The following is a 13,478-nucleotide window of genomic DNA, read 5'->3' as shown; positions in this document are numbered from 1 at the left end:
CTCAAGGGACAAGGGAAAGAGGAGAGTAGTAGAAGAGTTTGATCTCACTCTTTTTGATTCCAAAAACCATGCTGAAAAATTTCTCTCCTTCGAACTAAGAAGCATCAATAAGGGAAAATACGTAGATCTGAATGAACTAAGAGATGTAGAGACTATCCATTGGTTTGCAAACCTAAATCTACTTCCCATTTTGCAGATCAACGAACCCATTTATCCTAGACTAGTTAGATTGTTTTATAACAACATGCAAAAAGATGATGAAGAAAGGATATCAACCTATCTCTTAGGACAACACATTTCAATCACTGATAGATTCATTTGTGATATGATAGGTATTCCCATGAAAAGCATAGGACTTTACTTCAAAGGATCATGGGATGAAAAAACTATTGAAACATCCTACGTTGAAGCCTTAGGAACAATCCTTGCCAATCCTAACGTAGAATCTATTCCTAAAAGTTGTGAACATCTAATGCCCTTTAACACTAAGATACTTCATCATATCATGACTAGTATAATTCTTCCTAAGCAATACCATCATGATGAAGTGAGTCAATTGGAATTAGGAATTATGTACCTAATTATGAAAGAACGTGACATTTGTCTTGGCTATCTGATCCAACAAAACATGTTGGAATTATCTACGAAAGATATGATGCTCCCATATGGTGGAATTATTACTAGAATAATGAAAGCTTACGACATTCAAATACCACTAGAAGAAGAAGTAATGAAATCAGATAGATACAGCATAATAAACAAAAATCTACTTCACCGACTAAGATGTCACTATAGAAACGGTAACTGGGTTAGAATGCCTAGAAGAACTAATCCCCCTGAACCTGAACCTGAACCAGAGCCGGAAACCCCAGTCTTTAGGAGTACCCACTCTCCTCCAATCTGTCCCTTTGAGGAAACACATCCGGTTGAGCAAACTCACACATCATCCATCGAAGATATTGGGATTCGGATGGACCGATTTGAGCAACGACAAGAACGGCTTGAACTTCGACAAGATCAAATCCTAACCGAGCTACAACAAATCCATCGACAATTTGACTCTTTACTTAGGCACTTTAATCTTCCACCTCATGAATAAGCTTGTATAAACATCTGATGTTTTTGATATGACATGTTGTAAACTCCTTATGTTATTCATGAAGGACTTTGTCCTTATGGTTACCTGATATGATGTACATATGTTACCCTGATATGGTTATCTTTGTCTGTGTAAGCATATTTGCAAACATCTCTTGTTGTTTATCTCGGTTTTTGCACTGAAACTAAAAAGGTTTAAAAGCCTATGCCTTGAAAATATGAAGCAACATACCAATGTAAGTTGATAAGTCAGCAGTATGACATTGATATGGTTGCTATTGCTAATATGATTGCTATCATGCCATGTATCAAACAAAATGTGCATCATACGAGCTGATATCTTACCATGTGATGCAATGCTACACTTGCTGAAATAAAAATCCTGCTATGCAATATGATATAATGCTGCACTTGAAATAATTGTGTTACTACATCAAAATTATTTTTCGAATGTTATTACTATTACATGCCTTGACAACGCTTGATCAAATAACATGTTGCAAATTATGTGACAAATATTTTTAACCAAATGCATGTAAGAAGTTCATTTTTCGGGTTGTATGCTAAAAATGGGATGTTCCCGTACACTCTTATGAAAACTCTTTGGAAAATGACTTTCCTCCGTCAAGCAAAAAACAATAAAGAGATATATGTGTCATGACTTCCTTTATATGCTTGATAATGCTATCATGCTTTTTGTTGATGACAAAGGGGGAGAAAAATATGAATTGATAAACACTATGTCATAGCTGAACTGCCATAATCATATCTATGTCATAATTGCAAATAGTTGAGTGATGCTATAAACAATGTTATGCCATCCTTGCATCACCAAGAGATATGTGAACATGTACTATAGTTTGCATCATATCTTGAGTTGATATTGTGAAGAAAATGCAAACTTACTAGAAAATCTCAAATGTGAGCATCATGTAAAAAGTCCTTCGTAGCTTTATATGATTACATGATGAATGGTTACAAACACAATCATACAAACTTGATGATGTATGTCATGCCTTGACATAATTCTTGAAGAGATACATCATGATAGGCATCATGATGGGAGCATTGATAAGTTTAACTGATCTAACTTATCAATACGTCACTTGAATTCTTAGGTCTTGGATTCAAGGTTGACTTATCTCAACTATGGCATATAGATAGGGGGAGTTAAGGACAACTCCTTTATCAATTGATTGTCATCATCAAAAAGGGGGAGATTGTTGAATCTCGGATTTTGATGATGAAGTCAATTGTCATTTGTTATCTAATCTATGTGTTGAGATAAGTGTGCAGGATTAACTACGATGAGAGTAAGACAAGCAGCAGGAGTTGCGCCGGAGTCAAGATCATGATCACGTTGGGAGTTCGAGAGTTCGACGAAAGTTCGGACGGTCGTCGGAGGTTCAGAGAGAACAGATCCGAGAAGTCCAGAAGCTTGCCAAGCGAAGCTCGTCGGAACTCGCCAAGTGGATCGTCGCAAAGTCCAGGAGTATGCCGGATGTCCGCAGAAGGATCACCGAGGGTTATCGGTTGATCGACGGAAGTTGGCCGGAAACTCGCCGGAAGAAGCGATTGACGCATCGGAGCAAAGCTGCAGAAGTTGTCTTAGAGTTAATCGTAGTTAGCATGATGATTAAGCATGAAAATGGGAGGTGACCCCATTAGCTTAATCTTGGGGCAATTGGGCCCCTGAAAAGATTCAAAGTGGGTCGAATGGAGTGAACCATTCGGACCCTGATTGCACCAGGAGGTGCAACCGCCCCAGCCAGGAGGTGCAACCGCCTGGGCTGTGGGGTTGAGAGGTGCAACCGCCCCAGCCAGGAGGTGCAACCGCCTGGGCTGTGGGGGTTGAGAGGTGCAACCGCCTGGGCTGCGAGGCTGGGAGGTGCAACCGCCCCAGCCAAGAGGTTGCACCGCCAGAGCTCAAGTTCCGAGCTCTGCCAGGCGATACAACCACCGAGCTCAGTCTTCGAGCTCTGGCAGAGAGGTGCATCAGCCTGAGCTCAGTCTCGAGCTCTGCCAGGTGATGCATTCACCAAGCTCAGTCTTCGAGCTTTGGCAGAGAGGTGGATCAGCCTGAGCTCAGCTTGGAGCTCTGCCAGGTGAGGCAACCACCGAGCTCTGTTTCGAGCTCTGCCAGGTGATGCAATCACCAAGCTCAGTCTTCGAGCTCTGCCAGGTGATGCAACCATCGAGCTCAGTCTTCGAGCTCTGGCAGAGAGAAGCAATCGGCAGAGCTCAGTCTTCGAGCTCTGCCAGGCGGTGCCACCTCTCCAGTCGAGAGGTGCAACCGCCTGATCCCAGAATTCTGGGATTTGATCGATTTGATCGTTTTGAGCTCGAATTTTGAATTGGGTTGGGGCCTATAAATACCCCACCCATTCAGCACTGAAAAGATACAGACCTATACCGAAATCGTGATCTTTTCTGTGAATCTAAAGAGCTCAAAAGTGTTGTAAAGCCTTTAAGTCTCCTCCTTCTGTTCTTCAAGTTTTCAATTGTAAAGTGAGGAGAGAAAGGTCTGTAAAGGTTGTCTCCTAAGCCTGCCAAAAGGAGAGAAATTGTAAGAGGGAAGTTTGGCCTTCGCCCATTGAAGGAAGGCACCTAGTTGACGTCGGCAACCTCATCGGTGGAGGAAGCCAAAAGTGGAGTAGGTCAAGGCTGACCGAACCACTCTAAATCTCTGGTTTGCGTTTACTTTCGAGCACTTTATCATTACTGCAAACCTCCCTCATCACTACTGCTCTCTGCGCTTTCACGAACAAGTTCTAAGTGCTGTTCTTCCAAATCTGCTTTCAGACGTAAACTCGTATTTTCATACATTACAGTTTACGTTTACGTTTGATTCTGCAGAACTGTTTTCCGTGCTTTTACGAACGAGCTTCCTTGCAGTTTACGCTTACATTTTAATCCTATTAATAACTGCAATCTGTCCTCTACGATTTTACGAACGAGTTTCAACATTTAGACGTAAAACTGCATTCAGACGTAAATCGGCTTTCTTCGCTCAATCATCAGATTTCAGTTTACGTTTACGTCTTGGTTTCAACTGCATACTGCCTTCTGCGAGTATACAAACGAGTTTCAAAGTTTAGACGTAAATCTGCGTCTAACTGCGTTTAGACGTAAATCTGCGTTTAGACGTAAAACTGCGTTTAGACGTAAAACTGCGTTTAGACGTAAAACTACGTTTAGACGTAAAACTGCGTTTAGACGTAAATCTGCGTTTAGACGTAAAACTACGTTTAGACGTAAATCTGCGTTTAGACGTAAATCTGCATTTAGACGTAAAACTACGTTTAGACGTAAAACTGCGTTTAGACGTAAATCTGCGTTTAGACGTAAATCTGCATTTAGACGTAAATCTGAGTTTAGACGCAAAACTGCGCTTAGACGCAAAACTGCGCTTAGACGCAATCTGCGCTTAGACGCAAAACTGCGCTTAGACGCAATCTGCGCTTAGACGCAAACTGCACTTAGATACAAACTGAGAATTTGCTTTTGCATCATAATAGTTTTTGAACAAACGCAGCTTTTGGTTTTTAATCGCTGTAAGATTTCCGCTGCACTAATTCACCCCCCCCCTCTTAGTGCTCTCGATCCTAACAATTGGTATCAGAGCAAGGTTAACTCTCTAAAGAATTAAAACCCAAGAGAGATGGCATACGCCGGAAACCAAGAGGGGCATTCAATTACACGTCCACCCATGTTCAGTGGAACGGACTACACTTACTGGAAGACCCGAATGAGGATCTTTCTTATTTCTATGGATTTTGAACTGTGGAACCTTGTTGAAAATGGATTTTCAAAATCTTCTCTTCCAATGATCGATTGGAACGATTTGGAGAAGAAAGCTTTCGCTCTTAATGCAAAGGCTATGAATGCCTTATTTTGCGCACTTGATAAAAACGAGTTTAATCGTGTTTCAACTTGCGAAACTGCTTTTGATATTTGGCACACACTTGAAGTGACCCACGAGGGCACGAGTGAAAGAGTCAAAAATCAATCTGTTGCTGCATTCTTTTGAACTTTTCCGAATGAAACCGAGTGAAACCATTGGCGACATGTTTACCCGTTTCACGGATGTCGTCAACGGTCTAAAAGGACTCGGAAAGAGCTTTTCGGATTTTGAGCTTGTTAATAAGATACTAAGATCCCTTCCTAAGAGTTGGGATCCTAAAGTCACCGCCATTCAAGAGGCAAAAGATCTGCGAAATTTCCCTCTTGAAGAACTAGTCGGGTCATTAATGACCTACGAAATGACTTGCAAAGCTCATGAAGAGCAAGAAGACATCCTTCCAAAGAACAGGAAGGATATGGCACTTAAAACTTCTGAATGCCACTTGAGAGAAAACTCAAGTGATGAGGACTGTGATGATGACTTGGCACTTTTGACAAGAAAGTTTAAAAAATTCTTCAAAAGAAACAAGTTTAAAAACGATGTGAAAAATAAACTTGAACCTAAGAAGGACCAAGTGATCTGCTATGAATGTAAAAAGCCGGGACATTACAAAAGTGATTGTCCCCAAGTCAAGAAAAGAACAACAAAGAAGAAGGCGCTCCAAGCAACATGGGATGATTCGAGCGCATCCGAGGAAGAAGAATCCAACACCGAGCAAGTTGCTCATTACGCCTTTATGGCCATCGAAGAGGAGGTAACGGATTTATTAGATGCTGATTTATCTTTCGATGAATTATTAAATGCCTTCCATGATTTATTTGATGAATGCAAAGTTATAAATAGAAAATACAAGTTGCTAAAAAGGGTACATGATAATCTTACTTGTGAGTTTGATAAGTTAAAAGTCGAACATCATGATAGTTTAAACTCATGTATCAAATGTCATGATTTAGAAACTATACAAAAAGAAAACTTGCTGCTTAAGGACACCTTGAAGAAATTCGAGGTTGGTAGCAAGTCATTAAACATGATCCTTACAAACAAGGGTCATGCTCCCAAAAGAAGTGGGATTGGATTTGTGAGGAGTCCTCACCGAAATCCAACTACCTTTGTAAAAGGCCCCATCTTACATGTTCAAAACCAAACCAAGTGCAACTTTTGTTGCAAATCTGGACACAAGACACATTGTTGTCCATTTAAGAAAATAAGTCCAAACAAATTAATTTGGGTTCCTAAAGGAACCATGATAAACTCTATGCAACATGATAGAAAATGTAGATCTATTTATGAGGCACTCAAAAGCAAATGGGTTCCTAAAGATCATTCGTTCCTATAAAAACATTAAAAGTCTAGGCCGGAGCAAGAAATAATGTTCTGCTCCTTGACTCTCAATCGTCATAAACCAAGAATCAAAATGGGACTCGCAACGCTTAAGTAACAAGTGGAAGCTATGAAATCACAAATACGATACAATTAGAAATATATCATATCCAAATTCACATACCTCCCTGATCTTCAAAACCTGTTCATCTACGAATTAAATTCTTGTAGAAACTAAATATGTCATGATCTTAAAAGGGACACCAAACAAACATACGTACGCACGTTAAAAGATCTATCTTACAAAGAGCTTCTTCCTTAAATAAAAACTCATACGAAATCATGTAACAAACATCAAATTGCTCTGAAACTCTCCTCAAGGCAAAGGCTCCCTAATCAAATCATCTTAAGAACTCACCTGCTGCAGGCGGTGGCACCTCTCCAGCTGGCGGTTGCACCTCCAGCCATCACGGGTTGCCAGAGGTTGCACCGCTCCAGCCAGAGGTGCAACCGCCAGCAGCTCTGATCTTTAAAATCACGCTAGGGCCGGCTTAGGAACCGACCCCAACTCACCCCCATTTCCTCCTCTACTCTTCCAAGTCTCCTCCATTCCCATTTCACTCCTCTAAGCCTTCCAAATACCTCTTATTTCGGAGCAAAACATCAAGAATCCTTCCTTCTCTTAAAGATTTCACAAAGGTACTCTCTAAGAAGCTCTTAAATTCTGTTTTGTTCTTCATTTACTTTAGCTCATCATCATCCCTCTAAACAGCAGTAGTAATGGGATCTAGAAGATCCTCAAGGGACAAGGGAAAGAGGAGAGTAGTAGAAGAGTTTGATCTCACTCTTTTTGATTCCAAAAACCATGCTGAAAAATTTCTCTCCTTCGAACTAAGAAGCATCAATAAGGGAAAATACGTAGATCTGAATGAACTAAGAGATGTAGAGACTATCCATTGGTTTGCAAACCTAAATCTACTTCCCATTTTGCAGATCAACGAACCCATTTATCCTAGACTAGTTAGATTGTTTTATAACAACATGCAAAAAGATGATGAAGAAAGGATATCAACCTATCTCTTAGGACAACACATTTCAATCACTGATAGATTCATTTGTGATATGATAGGTATTCCCATGAAAAGCATAGGACTTTACTTCAAAGGATCATGGGATGAAAAAACTATTGAAACATCCTACGTTGAAGCCTTAGGAACAATCCTTGCCAATCCTAACGTAGAATCTATTCCTAAAAGTTGTGAACATCTAATGCCCTTTAACACTAAGATACTTCATCATATCATGACTAGTATAATTCTTCCTAAGCAATACCATCATGATGAAGTGAGTCAATTGGAATTAGGAATTATGTACCTAATTATGAAAGAACGTGACATTTGTCTTGGCTATCTGATCCAACAAAACATGTTGGAATTATCTACGAAAGATATGATGCTCCCATATGGTGGAATTATTACTAGAATAATGAAAGCTTACGACATTCAAATACCACTAGAAGAAGAAGTAATGAAATCAGATAGATACAGCATAATAAACAAAAATCTACTTCACCGACTAAGATGTCACTATAGAAACGGTAACTGGGTTAGAATGCCTAGAAGAACTAATCCCCCTGAACCTGAACCTGAACCAGAGCCGGAAACCCCAGTCTTTAGGAGTACCCACTCTCCTCCAATCTGTCCCTTTGAGGAAACACATCCGGTTGAGCAAACTCACACATCATCCATCGAAGATATTGGGATTCGGATGGACCGATTTGAGCAACGACAAGAACGGCTTGAACTTCGACAAGATCAAATCCTAACCGAGCTACAACAAATCCATCGACAATTTGACTCTTTACTTAGGCACTTTAATCTTCCACCTCATGAATAAGCTTGTATAAACATCTGATGTTTTTGATATGACATGTTGTAAACTCCTTATGTTATTCATGAAGGACTTTGTCCTTATGGTTACCTGATATGATGTACATATGTTACCCTGATATGGTTATCTTTGTCTGTGTAAGCATATTTGCAAACATCTCTTGTTGTTTATCTCGGTTTTTGCACTGAAACTAAAAAGGTTTAAAAGCCTATGCCTTGAAAATATGAAGCAACATACCAATGTAAGTTGATAAGTCAGCAGTATGACATTGATATGGTTGCTATTGCTAATATGATTGCTATCATGCCATGTATCAAACAAAATGTGCATCATACGAGCTGATATCTTACCATGTGATGCAATGCTACACTTGCTGAAATAAAAATCCTGCTATGCAATATGATATAATGCTGCACTTGAAATAATTGTGTTACTACATCAAAATTATTTTTCGAATGTTATTACTATTACATGCCTTGACAACGCTTGATCAAATAACATGTTGCAAATTATGTGACAAATATTTTTAACCAAATGCATGTAAGAAGTTCATTTTTCGGGTTGTATGCTAAAAATGGGATGTTCCCGTACACTCTTATGAAAACTCTTTGGAAAATGACTTTCCTCCGTCAAGCAAAAAACAATAAAGAGATATATGTGTCATGACTTCCTTTATATGCTTGATAATGCTATCATGCTTTTTGTTGATGACAAAGGGGGAGAAAAATATGAATTGATAAACACTATGTCATAGCTGAACTGCCATAATCATATCTATGTCATAATTGCAAATAGTTGAGTGATGCTATAAACAATGTTATGCCATCCTTGCATCACCAAGAGATATGTGAACATGTACTATAGTTTGCATCATATCTTGAGTTGATATTGTGAAGAAAATGCAAACTTACTAGAAAATCTCAAATGTGAGCATCATGTAAAAAGTCCTTCGTAGCTTTATATGATTACATGATGAATGGTTACAAACACAATCATACAAACTTGATGATGTATGTCATGCCTTGACATAATTCTTGAAGAGATACATCATGATAGGCATCATGATGGGAGCATTGATAAGTTTAACTGATCTAACTTATCAATACGTCACTTGAATTCTTAGGTCTTGGATTCAAGGTTGACTTATCTCAACTATGGCATATAGATAGGGGGAGTTAAGGACAACTCCTTTATCAATTGATTGTCATCATCAAAAAGGGGGAGATTGTTGAATCTCGGATTTTGATGATGAAGTCAATTGTCATTTGTTATCTAATCTATGTGTTGAGATAAGTGTGCAGGATTAACTACGATGAGAGTAAGACAAGCAGCAGGAGTTGCGCCGGAGTCAAGATCATGATCACGTTGGGAGTTCGAGAGTTCGACGAAAGTTCGGACGGTCGTCGGAGGTTCAGAGAGAACAGATCCGAGAAGTCCAGAAGCTTGCCAAGCGAAGCTCGTCGGAACTCGCCAAGTGGATCGTCGCAAAGTCCAGGAGTATGCCGGATGTCCGCAGAAGGATCACCGAGGGTTATCGGTTGATCGACGGAAGTTGGCCGGAAACTCGCCGGAAGAAGCGATTGACGCATCGGAGCAAAGCTGCAGAAGTTGTCTTAGAGTTAATCGTAGTTAGCATGATGATTAAGCATGAAAATGGGAGGTGACCCCATTAGCTTAATCTTGGGGCAATTGGGCCCCTGAAAAGATTCAAAGTGGGTCGAATGGAGTGAACCATTCGGACCCTGATTGCACCAGGAGGTGCAACCGCCCCAGCCAGGAGGTGCAACCGCCTGGGCTGTGGGGTTGAGAGGTGTAACCGCCCCAGCCAGGAGGTGCAACCGCCTGGGCTGTGGGGGTTGAGAGGTGCAACCGCCTGGGCTGCGAGGCTGGGAGGTGCAACCGCCCCAGCCAAGAGGTTGCACCGCCAGAGCTCAAGTTCCGAGCTCTGCCAGGCGATACAACCACCGAGCTCAGTCTTCGAGCTCTGGCAGAGAGGTGCATCAGCCTGAGCTCAGTCTCGAGCTCTGCCAGGTGATGCATTCACCAAGCTCAGTCTTCGAGCTTTGGCAGAGAGGTGGATCAGCCTGAGCTCAGCTTGGAGCTCTGCCAGGTGAGGCAACCACCGAACTCTGTTTCGAGCTCTGCCAGGTGATGCAATCACCAAGCTCAGTCTTCGAGCTCTGCCAGGTGATGCAACCATCGAGCTCAGTCTTCGAGCTCTGGCAGAGAGAAGCAATCGGCAGAGCTCAGTCTTCGAGCTCTGCCAGGCGGTGCCACCTCTCCAGTCGAGAGGTGCAACCGCCTGATCCCAGAATTCTGGGATTTGATCGATTTGATCGTTTTGAGCTCGAATTTTGAATTGGGTTGGGGCCTATAAATACCCCACCCATTCAGCACTGAAAAGATACAGACCTATACCGAAATCGTGATCTTTTCTGTGAATCTAAAGAGCTCAAAAGTGTTGTAAAGCCTTTAAGTCTCCTCCTTCTGTTCTTCAAGTTTTCAATTGTAAAGTGAGGAGAGAAAGGTCTGTAAAGGTTGTCTCCTAAGCCTGCCAAAAGGAGAGAAATTGTAAGAGGGAAGTTTGGCCTTCGCCCATTGAAGGAAGGCACCTAGTTGACGTCGGCAACCTCATCGGTGGAGGAAGCCAAAAGTGGAGTAGGTCAAGGCTGACCGAACCACTCTAAATCTTTGGTTTGAGTTTACTTTCGAGCACTTTATCATTACTGCAAACCTCCCTCATCACTACTGCTCTCTGCGCTTTCACGAACAAGTTCTAAGTGCTGTTCTTCCAAATCTGCTTTCAGACGTAAACTCGTATTTTCATACATTACAGTTTACATTTACGTTTGATTCTGCAGAACTGTTTTCCGTGCTTTTACGAACGAGCTTCCTTGCAGTTTACGCTTACATTTTAATCCTATTAATAACTGCAATCTGTCCTCTACGATTTTACGAACGAGTTTCAACATTTAGACGTAAAACTGCATTCAGACGTAAATCGGCTTTCTTCGCTCAATCATCAGATTTCAGTTTACGTTTACGTCTTGGTTTCAACTGCATACTGCCTTCTGCGAGTATACAAACGAGTTTCAAAGTTTAGACGTAAATCTGCGTCTAACTGCGTTTAGACGTAAATCTGCGTTTAGACGTAAAACTGCGTTTAGACGTAAAACTGCGTTTAGACGTAAAACTACGTTTAGACGTAAAACTGCGTTTAGACGTAAATCTGCGTTTAGACGTAAAACTACGTTTAGACGTAAATCTGCGTTTAGACGTAAATCTGCATTTAGACGTAAAACTACGTTTAGACGTAAAACTGCGTTTAGACGTAAATCTGCGTTTAGACGTAAATCTGCATTTAGACGTAAATCTGAGTTTAGACGCAAAACTGCGCTTAGACGCAAAACTGCGCTTAGACGCAATCTGCGCTTAGACGCAAAACTGCGCTTAGACGCAATCTGCGCTTAGACGCAAACTGCACTTAGATACAAACTGAGAATTTGCTTTTGCATCATAATAGTTTTTGAACAAACGCAGCTTTTGGTTTTTAATCGCTGTAAGATTTCCGCTGCACTAATTCACCCCCCCCCTCTTAGTGCTCTCGATCCTAACAATTGGTATCAGAGCAAGGTTAACTCTCTAAAGAATTAAAACCCAAGAGAGATGGCATACGCCGGAAACCAAGAGGGGCATTCAATTACACGTCCACCCATGTTCAGTGGAACGGACTACACTTACTGGAAGACCCGAATGAGGATCTTTCTTATTTCTATGGATTTTGAACTGTGGAACCTTGTTGAAAATGGATTTTCAAAATCTTCTCTTCCAATGATCGATTGGAACGATTTGGAGAAGAAAGCTTTCGCTCTTAATGCAAAGGCTATGAATGCCTTATTTTGCGCACTTGATAAAAACGAGTTTAATCGTGTTTCAACTTGCGAAACTGCTTTTGATATTTGGCACACACTTGAAGTGACCCACGAGGGCACGAGTGAAAGAGTCAAAAATCAATCTGTTGCTGCATTCTTTTGAACTTTTCCGAATGAAACCGAGTGAAACCATTGGCGACATGTTTACCCGTTTCACGGATGTCGTCAACGGTCTAAAAGGACTCGGAAAGAGCTTTTCGGATTTTGAGCTTGTTAATAAGATACTAAGATCCCTTCCTAAGAGTTGGGATCCTAAAGTCACCGCCATTCAAGAGGCAAAAGATCTGCGAAATTTCCCTCTTGAAGAACTAGTCGGGTCATTAATGACCTACGAAATGACTTGCAAAGCTCATGAAGAGCAAGAAGACATCCTTCCAAAGAACAGGAAGGATATGGCACTTAAAACTTCTGAATGCCACTTGAGAGAAAACTCAAGTGATGAGGACTGTGATGATGACTTGGCACTTTTGACAAGAAAGTTTAAAAAATTCTTCAAAAGAAACAAGTTTAAAAACGATGTGAAAAATAAACTTGAACCTAAGAAGGACCAAGTGATCTGCTATGAATGTAAAAAGCCGGGACATTACAAAAGTGATTGTCCCCAAGTCAAGAAAAGAACAACAAAGAAGAAGGCGCTCCAAGCAACATGGGATGATTCGAGCGCATCCGAGGAAGAAGAATCCAACACCGAGCAAGTTGCTCATTACGCCTTTATGGCCATCGAAGAGGAGGTAACGGATTTATTAGATGCTGATTTATCTTTCGATGAATTATTAAATGCCTTCCATGATTTATTTGATGAATGCAAAGTTATAAATAGAAAATACAAGTTGCTAAAAAGGGTACATGATAATCTTACTTGTGAGTTTGATAAGTTAAAAGTCGAACATCATGATAGTTTAAACTCATGTATCAAATGTCATGATTTAGAAACTATACAAAAAGAAAACTTGCTGCTTAAGGACACCTTGAAGAAATTCGAGGTTGGTAGCAAGTCATTAAACATGATCCTTACAAACAAGGGTCATGCTCCCAAAAGAAGTGGGATTGGATTTGTGAGGAGTCCTCACCGAAATCCAACTACCTTTGTAAAAGGCCCCATCTTACATGTTCAAAACCAAACCAAGTGCAACTTTTGTTGCAAATCTGGACACAAGACACATTGTTGTCCATTTAAGAAAATAAGTCCAAACAAATTAATTTGGGTTCCTAAAGGAACCATGATAAACTCTATGCAACATGATAGAAAATGTAGATCTATTTATGAGGCACCCAAAAGCAAATGGGTTCCTAAAGATCATTCGTTCCTATAAAAACATTAAAAGTCTAGGCCG

Source organism: Musa acuminata, chromosome BXJ3-4 (genome assembly GCF_036884655.1).
Source record: "Musa acuminata AAA Group cultivar baxijiao chromosome BXJ3-4, Cavendish_Baxijiao_AAA, whole genome shotgun sequence".
NCBI lineage: Eukaryota > Viridiplantae > Streptophyta > Magnoliopsida > Zingiberales > Musaceae > Musa > Musa acuminata.
The sequence above is the reverse complement of the archived record's forward strand: the minus strand, read 5'-3'. Positions refer to the sequence as shown.